The sequence below is a fragment of the Pan paniscus genome, chromosome 14, assembly GCF_029289425.2.
Source record: "Pan paniscus chromosome 14, NHGRI_mPanPan1-v2.0_pri, whole genome shotgun sequence".
Lineage (NCBI taxonomy): Eukaryota > Metazoa > Chordata > Mammalia > Primates > Hominidae > Pan > Pan paniscus.
In genome coordinates this window covers 91,877,028-91,892,188 of record NC_073263.2, presented here as the reverse complement: position 1 = coordinate 91,892,188, position 15,161 = coordinate 91,877,028, and positions in this window count along the sequence as shown.

The following is a 15,161-nucleotide window of genomic DNA, read 5'->3' as shown; positions in this document are numbered from 1 at the left end:
TTTATTTATTCCCTCCGAGTCAGTACGGTATTACTTCCTTTTCTTGTCTTATTAAATGAGACAGGACTTTTAGTGTGATGTTGGAAAGCAATGGTGAGAAGGAACATTCTAGCCTTGTTTCTGGTTTCAGCCAGACGACTTTTAGTCTTTCACCATTAAATAGAAAGTTAGCTGTAGTTTTCCATGGATGTTCTTTATAAGCTGAAAGAGTTCTCCTCTAGTACTAGTTCACTGAGATTTTATCATAGATGAGTGTTTAATTTTGCCTAATAATCTTTCTGCACTTTATGACATAACCATGTGATTTTTCTTCTGTAGCCTGTTGATGTGGTGGATTATATTAATTTTTGAATGTTGAACTTGCCTTGCATACTTGGGATAAATCCTAGTTGGTCAAAATTTATGTTGTTTAATACATTGTTGATTTTGATTTGCTTGTATTTTTTGACAATTTTTGCATCTATCTTCATGTGAAATATTAGTCCATAGATATTTTTGTTTTTGCAGTATCTTTGTCTAGTTTTGATATTAGCGTAATGCTGGACACATAGCATAAGTTAGGTGGAAATATTTCCTGTGCATCTGCCTTCTGAAAGACATTGTAGAGAAAAATTGGCTTACTTTCTTCTTTTAATGTTTGGGATAGTTTACCAATGAGCTGGTATATTTTGGAATGCTATTAATTATTGATTCAATTTCGTTAATAGATACAGGCCTACTTGGATGGTGTATTTCATCTTGTGTGAGTTTTGCAGTTTGTATATTTTATGAAACTGGTGCATTTCCTCTAGGTTGTTAAATTTGTGATCATAGATTTCATTATACTATTCTTTTATTATCCTTTAAAGTCCATGTGATCTGTATGGATCATCTTAGGTTTCTGATATTAGAAATATGTGTCCTGTCTTTTTTTTTTTTTAATTAGCCTGCCTAAAGGCTAGTGATCTTTTAAAAGAAGAAACTTTTGGTTTTGCTTATTTTCTCTAGTTTTTTTCTCTTTTCTATTTTATTAGTTTTGCCTTGAATTTTCATTAATTTTTTTCTTCTTACATTAGATGTAATTTAATTTTTTTTTTGAGATGGAGTCTTGCTAACAGAGCACTAACTAGAGTGCAGTGCCATGATCTTAGCTCACTGCAACATTTATCTCACAGGTTCAAGCGATTTTCCTTCCTCAGGCTCCAGAGTAGCTGGGATTACACGTACATGCTGCCATGCCCAGCTAATTTTTGTATTTTTAGTAGAGACGGGGTTTTGCCATGTTGGCTAGGCTGGTCTTGAACTCCTGACCTCAGGTGATCCACCCACCTTGGCCTCCTAAAATGGTGGGATTACAGATGTGAGCCACGATACTTGGCCCTTTAGTTTTCTAAGGTGGAACTTAGATGATAGATGGCACACTTATCTTTTTGAACATACACATTTAATTTCATCAAATTGCATTTAAGAATTGTTTTTGTTGCATCCCATAAGTTTTGATAAATTTGATTTTTATTATTGTTAGATCAAAATACTTCTTAATTTTTTCTTGAGAGTTCTTCTTTGACCCATGTGTTATTTAGAGGTGTTGTTTAACCTCCAAATACTTCAGAATTTTCCAGCTATTTTTCTGTTATCGATCTATTTTAGTTCCATTGAAGTATGAGAGCACACACTATATAATTTCTATTCTTAAAATTTTTAAGCCATGTATTATGGCACAGATGTGGTCTATCTTAGTAAATGTTTCATGCAGTCCTAAGAAAAAAAAAAGTTCTTTCTTGTTTGATGAAGTAATTGATAGATTTCTATTATGTCCTGTTGATTCATGGTGCTAATGAGTTCAACTATGTCCTTATTAAATTTCTGCCTGCTGGACTTACCTACTTGTGCTAGAGAGGTGTTGAAATCTTCAACTGAAACAGACTCATCTTTTTCTTTTTGCAGTTTCATTAGTTTTTGCCTCATGTGTTTTGGTGCTCTGTTGTTAGGTGCATGCAGGTTAAGGATTGTTACATCTTTTTGGTGTATTAACCCCTTCATCATTATGTAATGCCCCTATTTATCTCTGATAATTTTCCTTATTCTGACGTTTGCTTTGTCTGAAGCTAATATAGGTACTTGTGTTTTATTTTTGATTTGTATTAGCATAATGGATTTTGTATATACCTTTATTTTTTATTTTTTTCAAAGAAAGGGCCTTTGTCTGTCACCCAGGCTAGAATGCAGTGGCATAATCACAGCTCACTGCAACATCAAACTCCTTGGCTCAAGTAGTTCTCCCATCTCAGATCCCTAAGTAGCTGGAGCTACAGGTACACAGTACCACACCTGGAAATTTTTTTTATTTTTTTTGTTTTGTAGAGACAAGATCTCACTATGTTGCCCAGGCTAGTCTTGAACTGCTGGACCCAAATGACCCTCCCACCTCAGCCTACCAGTACTGGGATTACAGGTAGGAGTCACCACAACTAGCCTATCTCTTTACTTTTTATGTGTAGGTGTCTTTATATTTGAATTGGGTTTCTTGTTAAACAACAAGTATTTGGGTCTTGTTTTTTTATCTGCTTTGGCAGTTCTGAGTTTTAATTGATGCATCTGAATGATTGATATTCAAAGTAATTACTAATATAGTTGGATGAATATCTACCATATTTGTTACTGTTTTTTGTTTGTTGCCCTTGTTCTTTGTTCCTATATGTCTTATACTTTTTCCTGCCATTGTGGTTTTAATTTAATATTAAATTAATGTTTTAATTTAATTTAATATTACATTAATTTAATTTAATTTTACATGATTTTATATTTTTCTTTAATTATTTAATTAATTTTCACTCTTTTAAAAAATTTTAAGTTTTTGCTTTAATGTTTGCTATACAAATTCAAGTCCACTTTCAAATACCATATCACTTCATAGATCATGCAAGTACCTTATAATAACAAAATATTCCTTATTCCTCTCTGTGCCATTTATTTCACTTATACATAAGCATATATATATCATATATATACATATATACACACATACACATGCAAACATAAGCATACATAATTGAATACATTATTGCTATTGTAATTTTGAACAAACCTTTTTTTTATCAATTAAAAATAAGAAAGTAAATTATTTTTATCTTACCCTCACTTATTCACTCTCTGATACTCTTGACTTCTTTATGTAGATTTGAGTTTCTGGCCTATATTATTTGCCTTCTGTCCAAAGAAGTTATTTTAACATTTCTTATTGTCTACTGGAAAAATGCCCTCAATTTTTGTTTGGCTGAGAAATTATTTCTTTTTTACTTTTAAAACATAATTTTGCAGGGTACAGAGTTCTAGGTTGGTTTTTATCTCTCAACATTTCAAATACTTTATTTCTCTTCTTGTTAGCACACTTTTCAATAATTAGATTGGTCTAAGTGTGTTATCTTTGTTCCACTATAAGTAAGGTATATTTTTTCCTCTGGCTTTTTCATTTTTTGCTTTGTTTTCTGAAATTGGGATATGATATGCCTAGGTGAGGCTGGCATGTGTGTGCGTATGGCATTTATCATGCTTGGTGGCTTTTTTGTATTTTTTTGTGTGTGTTATTTTGTTTTTTGTTTTTTTTTGGGAGTGGGGGACAGAGTCTTGCTCTATCCCCCAGGCTGGAGTGCAATGGTGTGATCTTGGCTCACTGCAACCTCCGCCTCCTGGTTTCAAGTGATTCTCCTGCCTCAGCCTCCCTGGTAGCTGGGACTACAGGCGCCCACCACCACACCTGGCTAATTTTTGTATGTTTGTAGTAGAGATGAGGTTTCACCATGTTGGCCAGGCTGGTGTCAAACTCCTGACCTTGTAGTCCGCCCACCTCGGCCGCCCAAAGTGCTGGGATTACAGGCGTGAGCCACCACGCCGGGCCCATGCTTGGGGTTTTTATAGATTCCTGGATCTGTGGCATTAGGTCTAACAGAATTTGGGGAAATTCTTAGTCATTATTGCTTCAACTATTTCTCGTGTTCCTTTCTCTCTTTCATCTCCTTTGGGTATCACTATTACACATACTGTATACTTTCTGTAGTTTCCCTATGGCTATTAGGGTTATAATAACAGAAACTAAAATCTTCTGCTATTTTTTTTAATTCTTTTTTTTTGTGTGTGACAGATTCTCATTCTGTTGCCAGGGTGGAATGCAGTGGTGTAATCTCGGCTCACTGCAACCTCCACCTCCTGGGTTCAAGTGATTCTCCTGCCTCAGCCTCCTGAGTAGCTGGGACTACAGGCGTGTGCCACCATGCCCAGCTAATTCTGTATTTTTAGTAGAGATGGGATTTTACCATGTTGGTCAGGATGGTCTCGATCTCTTGACATCCTGATTTGCCTGCCTTGGCCTCCCAAAGTGCTGGGATTTTAGGCATGAGCCACTGCACCTGGCCCAAATTCTTTTTTATTTGTTTCCACTGTCATATCTTCACGTTTAGAGATTCTTTCCTCAGCAGTTTGCAGTCTACTAGTTAGCTTATCAAAGACATTCTTCGTTTCTTATAGTATTTTTGATCTCTAGCATTTTTTTATTGTTTCTTGGAGTTTTCATCTTTCTGCTTACATTATCCATTGCATGCTGTCTGCTTTTTCCATTAGAGCTCTTAGCATGCTAATTATAGTTGTTTTAAATTGCTGGTCTGATAATTCCAATATTCCTAAAATACCTGACTCTGGTTCTGATGCTTGTTCAGTATCTTCAAATGGCGTTTTTTGGTTTTTCTTTTTTTTTTTTTGCCTCATTTGTATACATGTATGTATGTAGTTTTTAATTTTTTTTTCTTTGAAATCCTGACATGATGTATTAAGTAAAAGAAACTTAAGTAAATAGGTCTTTAGTGGTGTGGTGTTAAGTTGTGGGGGAAGGGAAGCATTCTATGGGTCTATGGTTGTCAGTAGTTCATAAACCTTTGCTACTGGACTGTGAACTTCACCAGTGCGCCTCAGTTTTTCTCCCCTTCGTAAGACAGAATGTCTAGAGGGGACCGGAGTTGGATATTTTTATTTCCCCAGGTAGATTGGGCTCTAATAAGACCTCAGATGATTAAGCTTTAGTAAATAGTTTCACCTGAGGTCAGACCTTGTTAAAAACAGAATGCTCTAGGGTGTTTGCAATTGGTAATTATCCCCTCCCCCTGCTGGAAGTAGAAGATTTTTCTCCTGTATTCTCTGTGAGTCCCTGGTACAGCTCTTGGAGGTAATTCTCACAAAATATAAGGGCATCATCTCTATGACTGGGTCCTCTGGAGTTTTAACTTTCAGACTTGCCCACACTGAGCCTCCAGCAATTCATCAATTAAAATTTAGGTTTTTCTACCCTAGCACTGGGTCCCATGGAGGTTTATGCTTGTAGGTTACTGTTGCAGTAAGTTGTGATTCTCTGTATCCACCTGTCTTTTCAATATTCAGGATAGCAGTTTACACTGTAACTTTACTTCTTTGGTCTAAGAAAAGTTGTTGATTTTTCAGTTCGTTTAGGTTTTACTTGCTGTTAGGATGAAGTGGCAACTTCTAAGCTCCTTAAGTGTCAGACTAAAACCTGGAATTTTCCTTGGTTCTCTTTGTAGATATTGTTAAGTCCATTATTTCCTAAAATGGAAAATGTTTAAATGTCAGCATCATATAAACTCATTTTAATATTTTTAACTGCTAGTAAATCATCAATTGGTCTACAAAGAGCCCTAGTTAAATATACTATTAAGTTTGGATGTTGCCATGAATGAACTGATGTTTACCTGAAATTTATGCCAGTGCTTGATTCTCTAAGGGGTATAAACATATCGTGATAAGGGAGCCCAAGAGGTTGAGAACTTGTGACCAGACATTTATATGGCATCAATATATTCTGGTTAATGAAAGATGCTATCAACAGAGCGGGGTCTGGGAAGACAAGTAGTGGCGTGTCAGGGCAGATTGATACCGCTGTTGAGGATATACATGATTAAGAATGGTCATAGAGGAGAAATTTTTATGTGATAGATATTTTAGCTATGGCCACATGGACAATATGTGGTGACAAATAAACATGTCTTTGTTTCCATCTGCGTTGTCTTGAAACCATTTATCAATTCTGCCACTGAAAACCTGATTACATCCAGGAAAATAAGCCTATAGTAGAAAAATGTCTTTTTTAAATGTGGATAATGCTTTTGCACCACGGATTCAGTGTAGTGCTAAGAATTTGATTGTCAACAGCTTACTCTCAACTATGACAAAATTTAGACAATTATATACATTCTTTTAATTAAAATAGGCAATAAATAGAAGTTTAAACAAATGTACCCAAATAATAGATAATAAATAGGCAATAAACATTTAAACAAACTTAAAATGATTATTTGTGGACCTTTTTTTTGAGATTCTGTTTTTAAACTTTGGTTAAGGAACATGAGTAATTTTAGTTTGTTTTACATGTAATTTCCTTGGAGTGCTTAGGGTAGGCTTCCACAGACCAAGGATGCATTTTAATATATTTTGCGATGCTACCTTCTAGTGCCTATCGCAGACCCAGGTACTAAAGAATAGGATGAAAGGCCAAATTCTCCTGAGCCTTGTAATAGATATTATAGCCCCCTAGCTTTCCTCCCATCACAATAATTTTAATATCTGTATTACAACAATAATATATATCTCATTATTTCCTAAAGCAGAAAATGTTTAAGTTTTAGCACCATATAAACTCATTTTAATATTTTCAACTGCTAGTAAATCATCAGTTGGTCTACAAAGAGCCCTAGTGGAACATACTATTAAGTTTGGATGTTGCCACGAATGAGCTGATAGATTGTTTACCTTAAATTTATGCCAGTGCATAATAGTTACCCAACTCTGAGCTCTTTGGCTGATGAATTTCATTTTGGTTTGGTTAATGACTATTAGAAGATAATAAACAGATGATAAAAGTGGTGGCAACTCCATAAGAGGCCAATATCAGTTACAAAATTTAGAATCCTCAATGTCATTCTTATTGCTTACCCTCCCTCATGTTGACAAGTCCTAACATGTCTAGTCTCAAAATACATGTCAAAGGGCCATATTTCCTTTTCTCTACATCTCCATGAACCCCATTCTAGTTTAAGTCACCATCATCTCTAGGTCTGAGTGAATCTAACAGGTTTTCGTTTTTATTCTTTTTAATCCCCTTTCTTGTCCTCTAAACCATTCTTGTCCTCTAAACCATTTTAAAAATATTAGCTGTGGTAAACATTGATGATAAAAGAGTCACAATCCACATCATCTCTGTGTCCCATTTCAGGCCACAGCTGATAACTGAAGCATAACACATTGTTTCTCTAATACAACATATGAATTTATTGACTGCGGGAAGCACACTATAGTTGTGAAAAAAGAAGACTCTACATAAGCCTGCTTAGTTTAGAATCTTGACTCAGAGACTTACTGGTGATGTGGTTTTGAAGAACTTATTTAAACTATTTGTTTCAGTACCTCATTATAAAATATTATAATAGTACCCTCTTAAAAGGTTGTTGTTAGAGTTAAATGGGTTAATTCATAAAGCAACTTAAATAGTACCTGGCACACAGTAAGCAATTGCTCCGTAAATATTCAATTTATTCTTGCCAGAGCCAAGAAAGCACAAAATTATCTAGGCACTACGTACTTGGCTTCCTCTTATTCTCCTGCTCATTCATCATCTTCTAGACTCAGTGGCAACCCTCTGTTCAATTTCTCTATGCTGCTAAGTTCTTTTTTTTGAGATGGAGTTTCGCTCCTTTTGCCCAGGCTAGAGTGCAATGGTGCAATCTCGGCTCACTGCAACCTCAGCCTCAGCAGAGCAGGTTCAAGTGATTCTCCTGCCTCAGCCTCCTGAGTAGCTGGAATTACAGGCACCCACCACTACGCCCAGCTAATTTTGTATTTTCAGTAGAGACAGGGTTTCACCATGTTGGCCAGGCTGGTCTCGAAATCCTGACCTCAGGTGATCCATCCACCTTGGCCTCCCAAGCTAAGTCCTTTTTTTAGCTACAAGTTTTCACTCAGAACCTGAAATGCTCTCTCCTATTTTTCCCCTACTGGCTTATTCTTAACCTTATTTGATTTATTGTGACTTTCTCAGTAGACTCTCTCCCAATCATCTAGGTTTCCATGTATCAGGCCTGGTAATTTCATTTCAGTTGAGTTCTTCCTAATCATTATTATAAATATCTCATAATTCTGTTTCAATTGACTGCTTCCTAATCATTATTGTCTGTTTTCTTGTTAGTTGTCTGCTTTTCTCTGTTGTTCACATCAAATTCTCAATGTTTTCTAGATAAAAGAACTGAATAAAAGGTGCTCAATGCCTGTTTTGTCCAGAATTGGTGGGTTCTTGGTCTCACTGACTTCAAGAATGAAGCCGCGGACCCTCGCGGTGAGTGTTACAGCTCTTAAGGTGGCGCATCTGGAGTTTGTTCCTTGTGATGTTCGGATGTGTTCGGAGTTTCTTCCTTCTGGTGGGTTGGTGGTCTGGCTGGCTCAGGAGTGAAGCTGCAGACTTTCGCGGTGAGTGTTATACAGCTCTTAAAGCAGCGCATCTGGAGTTGTTCGTTCCTCCCGGTGGGCTCGTGGTCTAGCTGGCTTCAGGAGTGAAGGTGCAGACCTTCGCGGTGAGTGTTACAGCTGATAAAAGCAGTGTGGACCCAAAGAGTGAGCAGTAGCAAGATTTATTGCAAAGAGCGAAGGAACAAACCTTCCACAGTGTGGAAGGGGACCCGAGGGGGTTGCCGCTGCTGGCTCAGGCAGCCTGCTTTCTCTTATTTGGCCCCACCCACATCCTGCTGATTGGTAGAGCCCAGTGGTCTGTTTTGACAGGGCGCTGATTGGTGCATTTACAATCCCTGAGCTAGACACAAAGGTTCTCCAAGTCCCCACCGGGTTAGCTAGATACAGTGTCTATTGGTGCATTCACAAACCCTGAGCTAGACACAGGGTGCTGATTGGTGTATTTACAATCCCTGAGCTAGACTAAAGGTTCTCCACGTCCCCACCAGACTCCGGAGCCCAGCTGGCTTCACCCAGTGGATCCCACACGGGGGCTGCAGGTGGAGCTGCCTGCCAGTCCCGCGCCATGTGCCCGCAGTCCTCAGCCCTTGGGTGGTCGATGGGACTGGGCGCCCTGGAGCAGGGGGCAGTGCTCATGCGGGAGGCTTGGGCCACACAAGAGCCCACTGGGTTGGTGGGGGCTCAGGCATGGTGGGCTGCAGGTCCCGAGCCCTGCCCCGCGGGAAGGCAGCTAAGGCCCGGCGAGAAATCGAGTGCAGCGCCGGTGGGCTGGCACTGCTGGGGGACCCAGTACACCCTCCACAGCCACTAGCCAGGGTGCTAAGCCCCTCATTGCCCAGGGCCGGCAGGGCCGGCCGGCTGCTCCGAGTGCGGGCCACCAAGCCCACGCCCACCCGGAACTCCAGCTGGCCCGCAAGCATCTCGCGCAGCCCCGGTTCCCGCTCGTGCCTCTCCCTCCACACCTCCCTGCCAGCTGAGGGAGCCAGCTCCGGCCTTGGCCAGCCCAGAAAGGGGCTCCCACAGTGCAGCGGTGGGCTGAAGGGCTGCTCAAGTGCCGCCAAAGTGGGAGCCCAGGCAGAGGAGGTGCCGAGAGCGAGCAAGGGCTGTGAGGACTGCCAGCACGCTGTCACCTGTCACCTGCATGAATTAAATGGTTGTGTTTACTAACCCAATTACTAACCCAAGCCTTGTGCCAAAAAATCCGCTAATTCTACTACTGTTTTTGTACGATAGTACTTAAGATACCACTTTTCGGCCGGGCGCGGTGGCTCACGCCTGTAATCCCAGCACTTTGTGGGGGCCAAAGCAGGCAGATCACGAGGTCAAGAGATTGAGTCCAACATCCTGGCCAACATGGTGAAACCCTGTCTCTACTAAAAGTACAAAAATTAGCTGGGCATCGTGGTGCGCGTGCCTGTAGTCCCAGCTACTAGGGAGGCCGAGGCAGGAGAATTGCTTGAACCTGGGATGCGAAGGTTGCAGTGAGCTGAGAATGTGCCACTGCACTCCAGTCTGGCAACAGAGCGAGACTCCATCTCAAAAAAAAAAAAAAAAGATCACTTTTTGAGTTTTTGTCCATAGTGAATTTATTCTGAATCAAAATTTCTGTGTATTATCATTATTAATAACAAATATGCAGTCAATTTCTGGATAAAAGGCTTGGTGTCTTTTTTTCTTTTCTTCTTCTTCTTTTTTTTTTTTTTTTTTTTGAGACAGAGATTTGCTCTTGTTCCCCAGGCTGGAGTGCAACGGTGCGATCTCAGCTCACTGCAACCTCCACCTCCCAGGTTCAAGTGATTCTCCCGCTCAGCCTCCCAAGTAGCTGGTATTGCAGGCACCCGCCACACCACCTGGCTAATTTTTGTATTTTTAGTACAGACGTGGTTTCACCATGTTGGCCAGGCTAGTCTCGAATTCCTGACCTTGTGATCCCCCTTCCTCAGCCTCCCAAAGTGCTGGGATTACAGGCGTGAGCCACCTCGCCCAGCCCAGAGAATGCAATTGAAGTTTCCTCCTAATTAGATATAAGAAAATGGAAAATTTAAGCTTCCCTCCTTAAAGCATTTAAAGTTCCTATTAAATATCTTACTTAATTCAACAAAAATGGTGTTTCTTCTTTCACTAAAGTTTATCTTAACATTTTTTTCTCTGAAATACAATGTTTCAGATACACACAATGTCTTTACTCGAGATAATTTTTAAAAGAATGGATTTATATATGGAGAACAGTTAAAGATAATAAAGTCTTAGGAAAAATAGAAAGTCCTTGAGTTGCACAGTGAGAAAGTTACTAAATATAGAGTTAGAAGTTGAAGGAGATTGACAGATGTGGCTTCAGACTGCAGGTGATTAAGCTTGCTGGTGAAGAAGAGACCACACAGGGTAATGAACTGAGTGACCCAGATATAGCAAGCTACTTTCAACTGAACTACTCCACTAATGAAAATGTACCTGGCTTCGGTTGTTGTTTTCTTTTAGAAAATAAAAATAATAATTAGCGGTGGAATTATTTTGATCCTCTATTTCCTTATGAGCAGTGAAGTAAACTTAGAACACTTTTTTGGTTCAGTTGTTGATTATTTCAATTGCACCAAAAACCAAACACTAATTCGTAACTAAAATAATGTACTGTAAAACATGAAAAAAGTAAAATACATAAAATTTTAGGAAAAGTGACACATCAAAAATGACAAGTCAAATAATTTTTATTTAAGACCCATTTTAAATATAAGCAGTTAAAATAGAGTCATGGAAGTAAAGTAATCATTTTGGACATCAAGACTTCATATAATCTTTAAATATATTTATGTGCTATGGCTATCAAATTAAGTTGTACATTAGAATCTACTGATGTAGAGGTTATAAATAAGCCTTTGTAAAATGTTATTGTAGTTCTTATAATGGTATCTCATATTGTGGACAGCATTTAAGTATCAAACTGTGAGCAAAATTATTAAATAGAGAATATCTAAGAATTAAGAAAATTAATATCAGATAAGAATAAAATGAAGTTCATCATAAGACACTATTAAAAATAGCTACAAAAAAGTATTACAGAGTGCTTTTAAAATTCCTATATGTAGATAAAATTAATAATGCTACCTTGTATATTATTGTTTTGTAACTCAAAGAAGAGATGTTTTATTTTGTTCAGATGAAGTAACTAGTAAACTTACTCTCAGATAAATCTTCATTGAAAATATTTATGAATCATTGTATTATAAAACTGTGATGGAGAAGAATATGAATATGCTCCCAACTTCAATAAACTAAGTATAGTAGGAAAGTATGGAAAGGAAAACAACACCTTTGTCTTACATTTTGTGTCCTCATTTGATGCCAAACATACGTGTTATTTATTATTGTTCAAATCCTAGATTCAAAACATGAGCCTCAGATAAAGTACTTGACTTATTCAAAAATCCAAGTTAGAGTGAAATTATGGAAACAAAATCTGAATTCATATCTGCCTGGCATATGTTCTTTACACTCTATGACATGACCATCCACAAAAGCAAGGTCCATATACCTACCAGGTAGAAGCGGAAGACTTATAAACACGTAGTTAGAATGCAATGAAATAAAGGGTGTAAGGAAACAGCTACCTATCTTCAAAGACAGCAAAGAAAACTTGGTGTCGCTGTGACTAAAGAAACTAAGGAAGTAACTGATTGTCAAAATGAGCAATGATATTTGGAATTTTATTAAGTAGAACTGGTATAAAAACAAAAACAAAACACACAATTTCAATGGGAAAATGTGCATAGGGAAAGAAGTATGCCTTTCTTAAATATATTCTAGGCATTTTCTGCAAGGAGGGTGTGAATAACAGATTCTTATGTGAAATGTGCTTTTACATTTATGTGAAAGTCACTTGTCCTCTTTATGGAGGCACTGCTTGAGAAATAAATATATAGTACAATAATCAACGGCTGAATTTTGTACAACATATATTTATTATCATTACTCATCAGAGAGACAACTAATACTTTGCCTGATAGACTTACTTTGTAATATCTGATGTATTCCATATTCTTTGAATGAAAATTATTTGACTAATTCTGTACAGTAATTCTTATGGTAATAGATGTCTGCAATATTAATAGAGGTAGGTCATCTACTTTCCAGGCTTTGGATTTTAATATCTATAAGAGGGGAGAAATCAGATTAAGTATATATTGGGATGTTAGTTCATCTGAGGTAAAGGACTAAGCTTATAGTAAAATTTTCAGATGCTAAATTCTAACTACTCTATAACTTGCTTTTCTCATTTGATAAAGTATCAATGGTTATTTCTTCAAGTTAATTCATACAGATCTAACTCATTTTTATAGTAGGTGGTGTAAGCTTCTATATTATAAATAAATGACAATTTATTCATTCTTCAACTGATGGGCAGTAAGATTTGTGTCTTTTTTAAAAATCCAAAACAACTGTGGAAGAAATATCATTATGCGTATATCCTTATATACTGGGATTTTGTTGTGATCAGATAAATTTCCAAAAGCATAATTCTGACTGAAGTTCTTCTTTATGCCATAGGTTTTAAAAGATCTTTTTAGATTTCTTTTTAAACTGAAGAAACACTTTAAGCTCTTAACATTAATATATAGGTTTATTTCCCTGATTTAAAAAATAGTGGATATTATCATTGTTTAAAAAATATTTACAATTTTTATGAAGGAATGATGTGATACTTTTTGTATTAATAATATGCATATTTTAACATATAGAGAAATTAGGCATTTTTTTCATGAGGTCAGGATTAGCATTTGTTTTCCTCTGTAAATTGTTTCTACATATGTATTAAGCATTATTTATTGAGTTGCTTCTATTTTTGTATTAATATGATTTTCATTTTTAGTCTTATTTGCCCTTTATTGATATATATAGGGTTATATATTGAGATATACATGCATACATATATATATATATATATATATATATATGGTTACTTAGGTATGTTTTTCTTTTAAATTTAATTGTGATTTATTTTGCCACAAATGTTTAGTTTTTAATGTAGACTATATATACATATGTTTTTTCAGGGTTTCTACAGTTTTACTGTTCTTTATGAGGTAAGTTCATCTCAACACTATTAAATATCCATATAGTTTTCCCTCTAATTTTCTGCTTTATATTTTCTATTTAAGACTTTAATTCACCAGGTTTCAATTTATGTATATAGCAAAGCAGAGATTTAGCTGTGGTTTTATCCAGATATAGAGACAGTTTTGCACAGATCCTTACAAAGTTGAATTTTTTTTCTCATTGCAAGAATTAACCCTTTTGCCTTTTTTATTTTTTAATTTTTATTTATTTAGTTTTTTGAGACAGAGTCTCTCTCTGTCACCCAGGCTGGAGTGCAATGGCACAATCTCGACTCACCACAACCTCCACCTTCTGGGTTCAAGCAGTTCTCCTGATTCAGCCTCCTGAGTAGTTGAGACTACAGGCATGTGCCACCATGCCCAGCTATTTTTTTTTTTTTTTTGTATTTTTAGTAGAGACGGGGTTTCACTATGTTGGCCAGGCTGGTCTTGCTCCTGACCTCGTAGCCCACCAACCTCAGCCTCCCAAAGTGCTGGGATTACAGGCATGAGCCACCGTGTCCAGCCTACCTTTTGCCTTTTAGTCATATCATTTTAAAATTTCCATAGCTACTTTCATCTAGAACTGTGTTTTGTTCCACTTTCTCTTTGTGTGCAATGCCAACAACTTTAATGGCATTTAAAAATGTCTAAATATTAGTGAGTCAAGAACACTCTTACTATTATTCTTCTAAAATTTCCAAGAATATTCAGATACTTTCTACTCCATAATAATTTTCTGTAATTTAATTTTAATTTTATATGTATATACACCTAATTAGGTGTATATGTATGTGTCTATACATATATATGTATATGTAAGACATACTATATATACATACACATACATACAATATACACCTAATTAGGTGTGTGTACATATATACACTTAATAATTGTATATGTTCATGTGGTACAGAGTAATATTTTGATACATTTATACAATATATAATCATCAAATCAGGGTAATAAACATATCCATCACTTCATACCTCTATCACACCTTTGTATTTAGAACATTCAATATCTTCTCTTCTAGCTATTTGAAAATATATAAAGAGTTACTGCAACTATAATGACTCAAGAGTGCTATAATACACTAGAAATTATTCTACTTATCTAGCTATAATTTCGTGTTCATTAATGAATCTTTCATTATTATCTCTTCCCATGTTACTTTTCCCAAGCCTCGAATAATCACAATTCTACTCTCTATTTCTATACAATCAACGTTTTTAGCACCCACATATCAGTGAGAGCATGTAGTACTTCTCATTGTGTGTCTAACATTTCACCTAACACAATGTCCTTCAGACTCATCCATGTTGCTGTTAATGACAGGATTTCATTCTTTTTTATGGATGAATAAGATTTTATTGTGTATATATACCACATTTTCTTTATTCATTCATCTGTTAATAAAACGTTGATTCCATATTTTGGCTATTGTGACCAGTGCCACAATAAACATGGAGGTGTAGATATCTCTTCCATATACTGATTTTCTTTCCTTTGGGTTAATACCAAGTACTGGGATTGCTGGATCAGATGGTTGTTTCATTTTTAGTTTTT